This window comes from Protopterus annectens, chromosome 5.part1 (genome assembly GCF_019279795.1).
Source record: "Protopterus annectens isolate FY-2018-M chromosome 5.part1, PAN1.0, whole genome shotgun sequence".
NCBI classification, from domain to species: Eukaryota; Metazoa; Chordata; order Ceratodontiformes; family Protopteridae; genus Protopterus; species Protopterus annectens.
In genome coordinates, this window is record NC_056736.1 from 616,591,967 (window position 1) to 616,604,466 (window position 12,500).

Genomic DNA, 12,500 nt, shown 5'->3' on the forward strand with positions numbered 1-12,500 from the left:
GGCTAAATCCATGAGAAATTGAAAGGTTGCTGGGACACTGCAACCCAAAAAGGGAAGATGATACAGCAAAATAATCATTTAGGTGTTGAAAAAATGTTTTTTGTTTTGCTTCAGCTATTATAGGAATTTGCTAGAACCTCTTGGTGAGGCCTAGTCTAATCAGGAACCTTACCTTCCCTAAGCTTTTTATAATATAATCTACCCTAGTCAACCGGTGCTAGTATCTCTTGTTAAGGCCTAGTGTAATCAGGAACCTTGCCTTCCCTAAGCTTTTTATATGTTTATCTACCCCAGTCATCAGGTGCTAGTACCTCTTGGTGAGGCCTAGTATAATCAAGAATGTTGCCTTCCCTAAGCTTTTTATAAGTTTATCTACCCTAGTCATCAGGTGCTAGTACCTCTTGGTGAGGCCTAGTGCAATCAGGAACCTTGCCTTCCCTAAGCTTTTTATAAGTTCATCTACCCTAGTCATCAGTTAGCTATCAAATGCTGAGATGCTTAACAGCTTTCTAAAGCCATCATAGAATCTTATGGGCTTATCAAATTTAGGGACTAACATAGGGCTCCTCTTATCACTGCTTGATTCTTCTATAACTCCCATCCTATGTTTATTACAGACTTCATCTTGTGCTGACTTTCTCTGTGAGCTTGAAAATGTGGCACAGTGGTGCAGTGGTTAACATTGTCACCTCACAGCAAGAGGTTCTCTGGTTCGATTCCCGGCTGGGGTGCCTTCTGTGTGGAGTTTGCATGTTCTCCCTGTGTTCGCGTGGGTTTCCTCCGGGTACTCCGGTTTCCTCCCACATTCCAAAGACATGCATCTGGAGCATTTCTCCCCGGGCCTCCGCTGAAAACAGGCTCTGTGGAACCTAGTCGGACATTCCCGGTCAACAAATGTTAAATAAATAAATAAAATAAATAAATAAATAAAAATGATGTAAGGGTTCATTTTCTTTTTACCCTGGAATTGTCTGAATATGGTTTTGAACCAGATTTGTTTTGTCAAGCATCCCTGAAAATACTTGCTTAACAAAAACATAGTAAAATTTCTTTTTATTCTTGGATCTGTAGGTTGAATAGTATATCACCTTCCTGAACTGAAGGCATACAGGTCTTCTTTCTTTACTGGAGTTATTAGTCTGTGATTGCTAAACTAACATCCTTGTGAAATTCTAAGTTGGTGACTCATAGTGGAAATGTTAATATAGTTCAACCTGACTATTTTATTGAATTAAAGATATGAATAAAAAATAGGTATGTTACAATAGTTATTTTAAAAGAATTTTAGAGGACTTAACCCCATTAGTAACAAGAAACATAAAACAATGAAATTACAATATTTGATAAAATATCTATGGAAGCAATAAAGCAAAAAATAAATTATTTAGGAAATACATTATTGAGAAAACAAAGGATGCTTGAGTAGAATTTAGCAAGCAATAATTTTACTTAAGAAGTCTTTGCAGAGAAAACAAAAATGGTTACCACAGACATAGGCTAAGCAGAATAGAAAGAAACCCAGTCTAGTACATTTCTTGATGGAGGAAATACGCAATTAAAAATAAAGTGTTCAACTCTTAAATTATGTTTTATTAAAAGAAGATAAATCTATAGTTTAAAAATCAGTGCTTACTTTGCACACAGGAATTTGGTCAACACAGTGAGCATAACGAAGAGTTTGTTTTTTTCTGATTTAATCTTTATTTTGTTTCTTTGTTGTTTTATTAACAGATGTAGATAAATTTATTGGGTAATTAAGCAGCACAATTGACACAAATGATATGCGGTATGATAGTTACTTACTTAAAACTGATAAAACTGGGAACAGAGTTCTTTATATTTCCCATTACCACACTTTTGAAAGTAAATTCTCATACAACTAGAAGAGATACTTGTCTTCAGATCATTAAAAAGGGTCAAAGAATTAATAACAAAACTATGGGCTGATAGTCTGTTAATCACCAATGTCAAACATTTGAGAAACGCGTCACAGATCAGTACTGGGAATATTTAGAGAAGAATGTTTCAAAAAACTTTCTGAGGAAATAGATTTGCTATGATCATCTTCTTTGATGACATCTACATGGCCCACAATGGTTATAAATCTTGCTCAGCCTTAGCTATTGATTTACCAAAGCCCTTTGAATGTATGGACCATGCAGACTATGCAACATTTGTAGTCTTACTCAGGCAGACACATATATGGATTATATAAAATGCTGCAATTCTCACAGTGTTCAACACTGGATATATTTGCATAAATTGAAAATAAACATTTCAAAAACACAAGGAATATCCTTTTTGTCTGAATCGCCAAATGAGAAGTCTGCTGGAAATAATGGTTCTATAGAAGATTGACTAATAGATGTTGCTCATTTATGAATGATTTAGATAGATAATTACAAGCTGACATTTAGGTAATCCATCTAAGTAAATTATATACAGAGGTTCTTACTACTTTAAAGTATTCCCCCAAGCCTAACAAATGGCAATGATATACTGATATCCAGATTTGATTTTAATTTACTCAAGTATTCTATCCATTCTTTTTCTGTTAACTTTTTATCCTTTGCAGGATCATGGAGGTACTGAAGAGGTATTGTTAGCCAATGGGTACAGGGCTTTGATGCTGTTTCTTGACAGGGTTCTAGTCTGTCACAGAATACACCTGTGCAGTCAGTCATATGCTACATGTACATCTATGGGCAATTTAGAAACTCAACAACACTTTATGGGACATTTGAAGGCAGAAAGAAACCAAAGTATCCAGAAAAATCTATGTAAGCTACCAGGCAGCTTAAGGCAGCTGCGTTTCCTCCTAATGTTTCTTTGATATCAGGCTAGGATCATTATTTGTTTGAGTGTCTGGTGGACAGCTGAGTAACGGAAATGAATTTTAAAGTCGATTTCTGCAACTTAGAAAATGGGTTCCTTCACAGTGAAATGCTGTTTCATCACTCAGCATTCTAGAACAAAGAATTAATGTACAAGAGGAGTCCTGAGAAAAACAAGTGCTGCTACACTTGACAAAAAATCCATGCACCATAACTAAAACCTGCTCTTCAACATGCCGTTTGTTTATCACTTGCTAAGAATGGAAAACTGCAAGTTCAGTGATATCAAGGACATTTTTTTTTATAGTTTGAATGTAAAATGCATCCTCCAGTAAAAATCACATATCCTGCACCTACTTATAAAAAAATTATTTTTTTTTTACATTTATTGACTGGGATAGCCCAGCTGGCTCATTCAGTACCCATTTCCCATAGAGGCCTGTGGAGAAAAGCTCCATAAGATGAAAAAAAAAATGCAGTTTTGAGTGCAGTAACATTACACTGCGCTCCTCTAATAAACCTCTTGTGAAGCTAACTAAGTCCAATAACATTGCAGGCGATTCACTTTTTTCTAACACCATAGGTAAACACTGGAACTCACTACCTACCACTCTAAGTACTATGTCATCACTTTTCCTCTTTAAACAAAAACTCAAACAACACCTAAAGACTCTCTGGCTATGCCCATGCATCAATCCTGACTAATCTTATGACTCTACTTATGAGCTCTACCTCTCCTCCCCCTCCTACTCTCTCCCATCTGTAGAACTAGCTCCTAATACCTTTGTTAATTAGTCTCTGTTTCAATTTAATTAACAATTCCAGATGGTTGCATTTTTTCATTGCTTATATATATTTACTCTCTTTGAATATCCTACTAAGTTTAACTCCCCTACTCCTATACTGTAAATAGAAGTAATATGTCCTCACTAGCATAAACTTTCTCATATATTTTTTGTTTGCACCTTAATTCTGTATGTACTTTTTTTTACTAACCACTGTTTTTTTTGCTTTCTTTTATTGAATGACTTGTTGTACTAACCCAAATGTGGAGCTTTTCTCCCCGGGCCTCTGCTGAAAATGGAAATATATCCAGTTGGACTAGCCTGGTAAACAAATGTAAAATAAATAAAATAAATAAAATAAATACTTCAAGGTGATCAATACAAAATTCGTATGTCATTAACAGCGCATAGACAATAACTGATGAAGGATTTCAGAAAACATACAAAGTACATTCTTTATGGGAGACCAGTGCAGTATTCCAGGAATTGGCATTAGTGCAATGCCATGATTCGCTGGTAACACTGGCAAACACTGTTATTATATACATGTTTTAGAAATCTGACGGAGAGCAGTACAAAAGACATAGCTGTAGTTTTGTTTTTGTGCACTTATTTTCATAAAAAAAAATTGCAGTGAGTTAGGCAAGAGGCAGTAGACTATGAGTCTGAGATAGGGATGAAAACAAAGAAATTAGAGAAAGTATCAAAAAGGAGGCAATAAAGTTTGTTCATACCTCTCAACCTCTTAGAACAAGAAATCTAGACAAACCCATGAATAAAAGTGCGACAAAGGCCCAAAAATAAGGGTAATTTTTAAATACTGCTCTTACAAATTGAGAAAGTTGATAGAATAACATGTTTCATCATCATTCTCTTTCGGCTTTTCCCGTTAGGGGTCGCCACAGCGGATCATCTCTTTCCATTTCTTCCTATCCTCTGCATCTTGCTCTGTCACACCAACCGCCTGCATGTCCTCTCTCACCACGTCCATAAACCTTATCTTAGGCCTTCCTCTATTCCTCTTACCTGGCAGCTCCATCCTTAGCATCTTTTTCCCAATATACCCATCATCCCTCCTCAGCACATGTCCAAACCAACGCAATCTCGTCTCTCTGTTTCATATTAGCATGAATTTTCTGAAGGATATGGAGTCTGAAACTCAAATGGCTGCCATTATTTTCTAACTTCAATCTTTAAAGATTTGTCACTAATTTAGTAGAAAATTAAAATTTTATGAAAAACAGACCAAAAATAAGAGGCAAAAATCTGCACATTCTGCGAAAATCTGTACAATGGAGAAGTATGGTTAGGTGGGGTTATTATCCAGGAGTGGAGCAACAGTAGAGAAGTCAAGACTTAGACAGGTGTTCTTTGAGTAGGTGCTGAGCAACTATTTTACATCCCAAGCTATATCTATCTATCTATCTATCTATCTATCTATCTATCTATCTATCTATCTATATAGAGAGAGACACATGTAGAAATATATGATAAAAATCAAAGTAAATGCAAAGAACTTCACAAATGCAGTTTGGGATAAACTAAGTTGTCCCGGTCCTGCGAGTAAGGGAGTAAAGGGGTATGGGGAGGGTATAGTGGTAGAAAGGAAGGCAAGGATTGCAGTTGGTTAGGATAGTGGGTTTGTGGTGGTGAAAGGGTTAAGGAGAGAGGAAGATGTAAAAGGAAGTGAGGTAGGAGTAGGTGGGACTTCTGACAGTACTAAGGGTTTGGGATTAGAGGAAGTAGGCACATTTGGCATGAGTTGGTAGAGTGATAACTAGCTAATGTCCAGACGAGCTGTAGGTATCATGGATGAAGGTAGGCCTTGGATGGTGGGGAGAAAAGGGGTTAGGTGGTTTGGGTCAGTTCCCCCTTTGGTGTTTTCTAGGGATTAGGTTAAGGGGGGGGCTGGAGTCTAGGAAGATAGTTTGAGCTTACTGATAGGAAAGGGTGATAGAGTACTGTGTGTGTGTGTGTGTGTGTGTGTGTGTGTGTGTGTGTGTGTGTGTGTGTGTGTGTGTGTGTGTGTGTGTGTGTGTGTATGTGTGTGTGTATGTGTGTATGTGTGTGGGTGAATGGTTGCAGGGTGGATAACAAAAAAAATATATATATACAGAATAATGTAGCTATAGATAATAAAGTGGATGGGAATAGTCCTAGGCTTACCTGGGTGGGTGAAGTTTTCCGTGCTCCTGTCGTCCGCCGGTCTCCTGGGGATTCATTGGGCCTTGTTTGGTGGGGCCATGGGGTCGAGGGACATTTGTGGGGGGAGGCTGGGCCTGTCATTAGCTCCGTCGGGTAGCAGGCTGTCGGTGCCATGTGGTTGGGGTACAGTTAAAAAAAAAAAAAAAAAAAAAAACAACAGTAAGATGTTCCCCTGGTGGTCGTGGTAGACAAAGGGGGGGGGTCCATCGGTGTAATCCGGTCCCAGTAAGGATGGGGGGTAGCAGTAGATCATCCGCTCATGCTCCCTGGTGGGTTTTTGGGCCGGTTGTGTTTGTTCCTGGGGTAGATGTTCTCCCGGTGGTCGTGGGTGGCAGTTGCATTGGGGTATAGCAGCGGATCAGCTCCCCAGTGGTCTAGCGTGCGCCTGGCTCCATTTTGTTGGTGGTAGTGGTGGTGTTTGCGGTTCGCACTCCCTGGGGGGGGGGGGTTGTGTGTCTGTCTGCTCTACGGTTCCCCTTCAGGATGGCTTTGTGGTCGTCTGGGTGTCCATCGGTATAGGAATAGCTTATCCCTGGTGGGTTCATGGGTCCAGCATGCTCCTGGCTCCATTTTCATTGGTGGTGTGGTGGTGTTTACGGTTCGCGCTCCCTGGGGGGTTCGGGGTGTCCGTCTGCCTCTCCGGTTCCCCTTCAGAATGGAGTCGCGGTTGTCCTGAGCATCTTATCCCTGGTGGGTTCATGGGCCAATGTGTCCGTGTTGCTTCCCAGGTGTTTGAGCCTTGAGTGCAGAGGGTCTGTCGTCTTCTTCGTCGGTGGTACAGTGGCGGTTGTCAGTCCGTGCTCTCTGGTGGGTTCGTGGGTGTCGGTCAGTCTGCTGGTCCTTCAGGATGGCGTTGTGGCTGGTCGCGTGTCCCTCTGTCCCAGTTTTTGGTGGTGGTAGTGGTGATATGGTTTCTCTGTCCTCCCTGGTGGTGTAGTGGGTTGCTACTGCTGGTCTTTCGGCCATTAGGTCCTAGTGCCAGTTTGTGCATGCGCACTGCGTGGAATAATCGTTACTTAGATAGAGGATCATGCTGGGAGGGAAGGTAAGTGTGTTTAGCCTTGTTTGTGTGAATGGTGAGGGGATTGGGTGGTTGAGTGATAGGGAGATAGTTAGAGGGACTTAATTAATTAATTATTATTTTTTTCCCCTCATAGATACATAGGGGGAGGGATATTGATAGGGGATATGCTAGGGTAGGATGGGGTACTAATGATAGGAGGTGGCTGACAGGAGGGGTGAAAGGTGACGGTGGGCAGGCAGGGATAAGTTAAGGTGCTGGGCAAGGCAATACCAGGGGTTTGGGGAGATTAGGACAGTCGGGCTTATAGAGTAGTGCTAATATTTTGTTTCTCTTTTACAGATGGCCAAATTACCAGAGCTGAGGCAGAGGTGGCAAGCAATCATGGCTCAGGCAGAGGAGCTGTTTCAGGAGGTAACAACAGTGGAGGTGGTACTGGAACCTGAGCAGACCCCAGGTCGGAAGAGGTGACGCACGGCATTGAGAACCCCAGCTGGGGGGAAAAGCAGCAGGCATTGCAGCAGGGGATGGCAGTGGAGACTACGGTTCCCAGCACATCGCAAGATGAAGGTGCAGGTAATGGTTTTATTACAACAGCATTGTCGGGGGAGCTAGGGGATGAGGATGGGGGGGTGGGGAGGGATGACGACTTGGCAGTTGGAGATCTCGGGGGCGGTATGCAAGGGATAGAGGAGGGGCAGAGGCAGCTAGCAGAGGGTGCCAGGTACCCGGTTAGAGATGCGATGGGGGGTGGGGGGTTCTGGGGACAGTTTGGGCTTGGGCTCAGAGGTAGGCTCTGATTTTGGGCTGCAGCCTGAGGATTGGTTGGCTACCCAGTCTTTGGGGCAGGGGACAGGAGCAGTTATTCTGACTCCACATATTTCGGGTCCGGTTAAGGAAAAAATTTGGAAAGGGGAGTATGTGGATTTGTTTGAGCTGATTGATTCAGAAGGGGCCCAATGGCTAGTGGAAGCAGAGTCCTCTAACAGTAAGGACTTGTTAGCGGCCTTAGCAGCATTGGGAAGGCAGAGGGTAGGTAAGCTTTGCCCTAGGACATGGGATAATTGGGTGATTGGCTTTATTTATTTTATCACAGTGCAGCTGGAGAAGGACGGGTCCTTGGCTCTGCCGCTGCTAGGCTATTTCCTTACCATTTGTGATGCGCAGCTGTTAAGGCCGGGTAATGCGTGGCTCTGGTATGATCAGCGTTTCTGCAAATGGAAGGCTGTGGACTAGTCACTTCATTGGGAGGTGCGTCACCCAGATCTATGGCTGGCTACAATGATGGATAGTTATGTGGGCTCTAACAGAAGGTGGAGTGGACCGGAGACAGCGGATGTGTGTTGGTCATTTAATAGTGGCTCCTGTTAATGGGTGGGGTGCAAATTTGCCCAAGTTTGTTCGAGATGTGGAGGGGGTCATTTGGCCACTAGCTGTGGTCGGCAGGATTTGTCCTGGAACTCCAATGTGATGGGTCGTGAAGGTGGTTTTGGTTGGCAAGGCTTTCAGCCGGCTCGGGGGAGGGGTAATTTTCGTGGGTCTTGGGGATTTGGACTCAGGTTCTTTAGAGGCAATAGAGGGAGGGGCGCCGTTCCCTATTAAGGTGAAGGTTCTCCGGGATAAGCTTCATCGGTTTCCTGGCTTGGCCATCAAAGAGGAGATAATACAGGGTTTTCAAAAGGGGTTTCCTATTAAGTCCACAGTGGGAAAGGGGTGGGAGGTTGTAAGAATTTACGATCTGTTCAAGGTAAAGAGGACATCTTGGAGGCTTTATTGGAGAAAGAGAGTAGGGCAGGGTGGTTATTGGGTCTTTTTGATAGTCCGCCTTTTAGTACTTACAGGGTGTCGCCTTTGGTGTTGGTGCCGAAGAAGTGAGAAGGGGAATTCAGGGTGATACATCACTTGTCTTATCCGGAAGGGAATTCAGTAAATGATTTTACTGCAGAAGAGGAGGTTAGGGTGCATTACGCTTCCTTAGATGATGCAGTAAAAGTGATTAGGGAATTTAGTGAGCCATGGTTGGTTAAGGTCGACATTGAGTCGGCTTTTCGATTGTTGCCTATTAGGAGGGAGGATTGGCCACTATTGGGGATGCAGGTTGGAGATAAGTACTACTTTGATAAGGCTATGCCCATGGGTTGTTCAGTGGCATGTGCGACTTTTGAGGAGTTCAGTACAGTATTGCATTGGATTTGGCAGCAAAAATTGGGGACTCAAAAGGCAGTGTATTATTTAGATGATTTTCTGTTGGTGGGTATAGGAAAGGTAGGAGCACAGGAGGGTTTGTGGGAGTTTATGGTTATGTGTGAGGAGCTAGGGGTACCATTGGCTCAGTATAAGATGGAGTGTCTGGCAAGGGCATTAGAATTTCTTGGATTAACTGTTGATGCAGAGTGGGGATTGTTTTGTTTACCAGAGAATAAAATAGAGAGGCTTAGGTCGGTGATACATTCAGTGTTGGGTAAGGATAAGATTCGGATTCGTTCAGTTATGGAGTTGCTGGGGCTTTTGAATTTTGCCTGTCGAGTGGTACACCCAGGGCAAGCTTTTTGTAGGTCACTGGCATACTTGCTGAAAGGGGGTAAGAGCAAATACCATTGGATTAGGGTAACCCAATTGGTGCGGGAGGACTTGGGTTTGTGGAACAGGTTTTTGCAACAATTTAATGGGATATCTTTTTGGCAGTCAGACTGGGTGGGGCAGGAGGAACTTCAGTTGTTTATGGATGCAGCTGGGGGTGCTGGCATGGGGGCCTATTTTAGGGGTCGGTGGTTTGCGGCTGAATGGCCTCGGGATTGGGAGGAGGTATGGAAGCGGGATGTGGCCTTTCTGGAATTGATGCCTATATGGGTAGCTTTGGTGGTGTGGAAGGAGCAATTGAGGGGCAAACGAGTAGTTTTTCACTCAGGCAATATGGCTGTAGTGAGGGTATTGCAAAAGAAGACAGCTAAGTCGGGCTTGTTATTGTTGGCATTACATAAATTGGTTTTGCAGAGCCTTCTAATAATTTTTCTTTTACAGGAGTGCATGTGCCTGGTGTAAAGAATGAGATTGCTGATAGCTTGTTCCGATTTCAGTTTTGCAGGTTTCGAGGGTTGGTTCCATGGGCGGAGGAGGTGCCAGAAATCCTACCAGAGGAGGTGTGGAATCTTGGGTCGATGTAGCCAGGCGGTTGGTACGGCATTCCTGGGCCCCTTCTACAAGGAAGGCGTATGGTAGGGCTCTTTCTGATTTTAATCAGTTTATTTTGCAGCTGCCAGAGGAGGAAGGGGTATGGTCAGAGGAATTACTACTGCAATATGTAGCTCGTGCTTGGGGGTTAGGCAGAGCTTTGCAGATGGTTAAGGTGGATTTGGCTGCAATTAGCATTTTTGCTAAGGTAGCGAGGTTGCAGGATTTCACTAAGTCTTGGACATTAGGGAGTATGTTAAGGGGTTGGGGTAGAATGGTGGTGGAACGTAAGGATACTAGATGGTCAATTACGAGGGTTATATTGAAAGTTTTGTTGAAAGGGTTAGGTTTGTTGCAAAAGGGGTCTATGGATTATTTTATGTGGGGTGCGTTATGTACATGGTTATATTTTGGTGCTTTTCATATTTCGGAGTTGTTAGGCTCGTTATGTTGGAAGGATGTCATCATAGGGGAGGGCGAGGTTACTATTGCATTAAGGAGGAGTAAGGCTGATCAGTTGGGTAGGAGATGTGTGGTGGTGCTTAAATCGGACAGGAATCATTGCATTTGTCCAGTAATGTGGGCAAAAGAATTTGTGAGGAGGCGAAAGGGGAGTGTGGATCAGTTAATTTTTTGTTCAGTGGATGGGAAGGTGGTGTCGAGTAGTAGAATCATACTTTTGGTGAGGAAGGTTTTACATTGTATGGGATTTCCAGTGGAGAGGTTTGCAGCTCACTCGTTCAGGGTAGGTAGGGCTTCAGATTTAGCTAGAGAGGTTAGTTCTATTGAATTGATTAAAAGGGAGGGGAGGTGGTCTTCAAATGCATTTTTGTCTTATATTAGATAAGTTATGGTCTGATGATTAATCTTTCTTCTTTTCTTTTAGGGAAGCACGTTATCATCTTGCGGCATTCGTTCATCCACTGGGCAGAGAAGCGTGCTTTAGTTAGGGATGATGGGGTAAATTTGGGTTTAGCACATTTAGGGTGGGCAGTGTCCTGGCATGTGTTAGGGGGCTTAGGTGGGAAGGGTTGTTACATGAATTTGAGAGGGCTAAACTGAAGGTGGGATGTCATGGATATATGGGTATTCATTTAGGGGGTAATGACTTGGGCATTGTTCCTAAAAAACAATTGGTGGACATTATGCTGCGAGATTTGATGAGATTACAGGCATTGTACCCGGGTATGGAAATTGTGTGGTCAGAGTTGGTTCCGCGTTTGTGTTGGAGGGCTGCATATAGTCATAAGGTGATTGAAAGGGTTAGAAGATGTGTGAATCAAAGGTTGGCTAGGCAATTAAGGATTTTGGGGATGCATACTATTGACCATAGAGATTTTTGGGGATAGAGAGGAGTCTTGGTATCGGACAGATGGAGTACACCTTAATGATGTGGGTCTGGATCTTTTTAATTTGCATCTGAAACTCTTTTTAGAGTATATGATTGTGGCTAAGGTTTAGGAGGGGGAACAGCCTGGGATCAGGCTGGTGGCTGAGAAGATGGACAGGATTGTCCTCTTCTGTTCCCCCTCTAAAGAAGGTGTATTGGTTTATGGTTTTGGTATGGTATGAGGTGAGTAGGTACGCTGCCTCTTTATGTGGGTGAGTAGGTACGCTGCCCCGGTGGAGAAGGTATCAAGGTGAGTTGGTACGCTGCCTTGAGGTAAAGTTCATCCAGGGTGAGTGGTGATGCTGCCCGGAGATCATCGTTGTTGAAGAAGTTAATTAATGTTGGTTTTTGTGTACATAGTTCATTGTATAATACATTTTAATAAAGGTTGTCAAATGTCTTTTTGTATGTAGTGTAGTTATTTAAGGGGGGGACGGGACAACTTATTTTTTTAAGAATAATATCCTTTTGGTTAGGCACTACAGAGAAACAATGGACTTTACAGTGGTGTGGTTGGTTTGAGTTTGTGGCATTGGGCCTCACAATTCGTATGGATACTCTATTATAGTTTCCTGTAATGGCCGACCTATCTAATTAACTCCTGTTGAAGCCGATAACTACACAAAGTATCTGCAGTAGCATTACATCCATATTGTTAATGCTCTTAGTGCAGAACCTATTGGCATAATGCCAGAAATTACTTAGGGTATAATGTTTTGCTGTAAAGTGGGATTATTACCCCAGTGGTGAACTGAGTCATGCTATGGTCCAGTAGGACTTGTAAAGGAGAAACTTTTATGTGAGTTACAAGTTGGTTTATATTTGAAATTTCATCTAGTAGCTTGCTTAGACATGCACTTTTTTGTGGCAAAACAAAATATTTTCTCAGTGTAGTCACCTTGTTACAATATCCACACTTCCAATACCACTAAATTAAAAGCATTTCAATATTGTCAAAATTTACTTCCACAATCGATCTGAGTGAGAGTACATGTGCACATTGTGGAAAACCAGGTAAATATATTGTACTGATTTGTACTTCTAGGATATGAAATTAATTAATTTGGGTGGTGGTGGGTGTTAAAAGGAAAATC

The 12,500-nt window shown here is 42.5% G+C and overlaps 1 protein-coding gene across 1 annotated transcript in view; it reads right to left on the reverse strand.

Annotated features, from left to right (window-relative positions):
* RXFP2 (relaxin family peptide receptor 2) overlaps positions 1–12,500 on the reverse strand; it is a 1,960,183-nt gene that overhangs the window by 234,457 nt on the left and 1,713,226 nt on the right. The window lies entirely within an intron of this gene.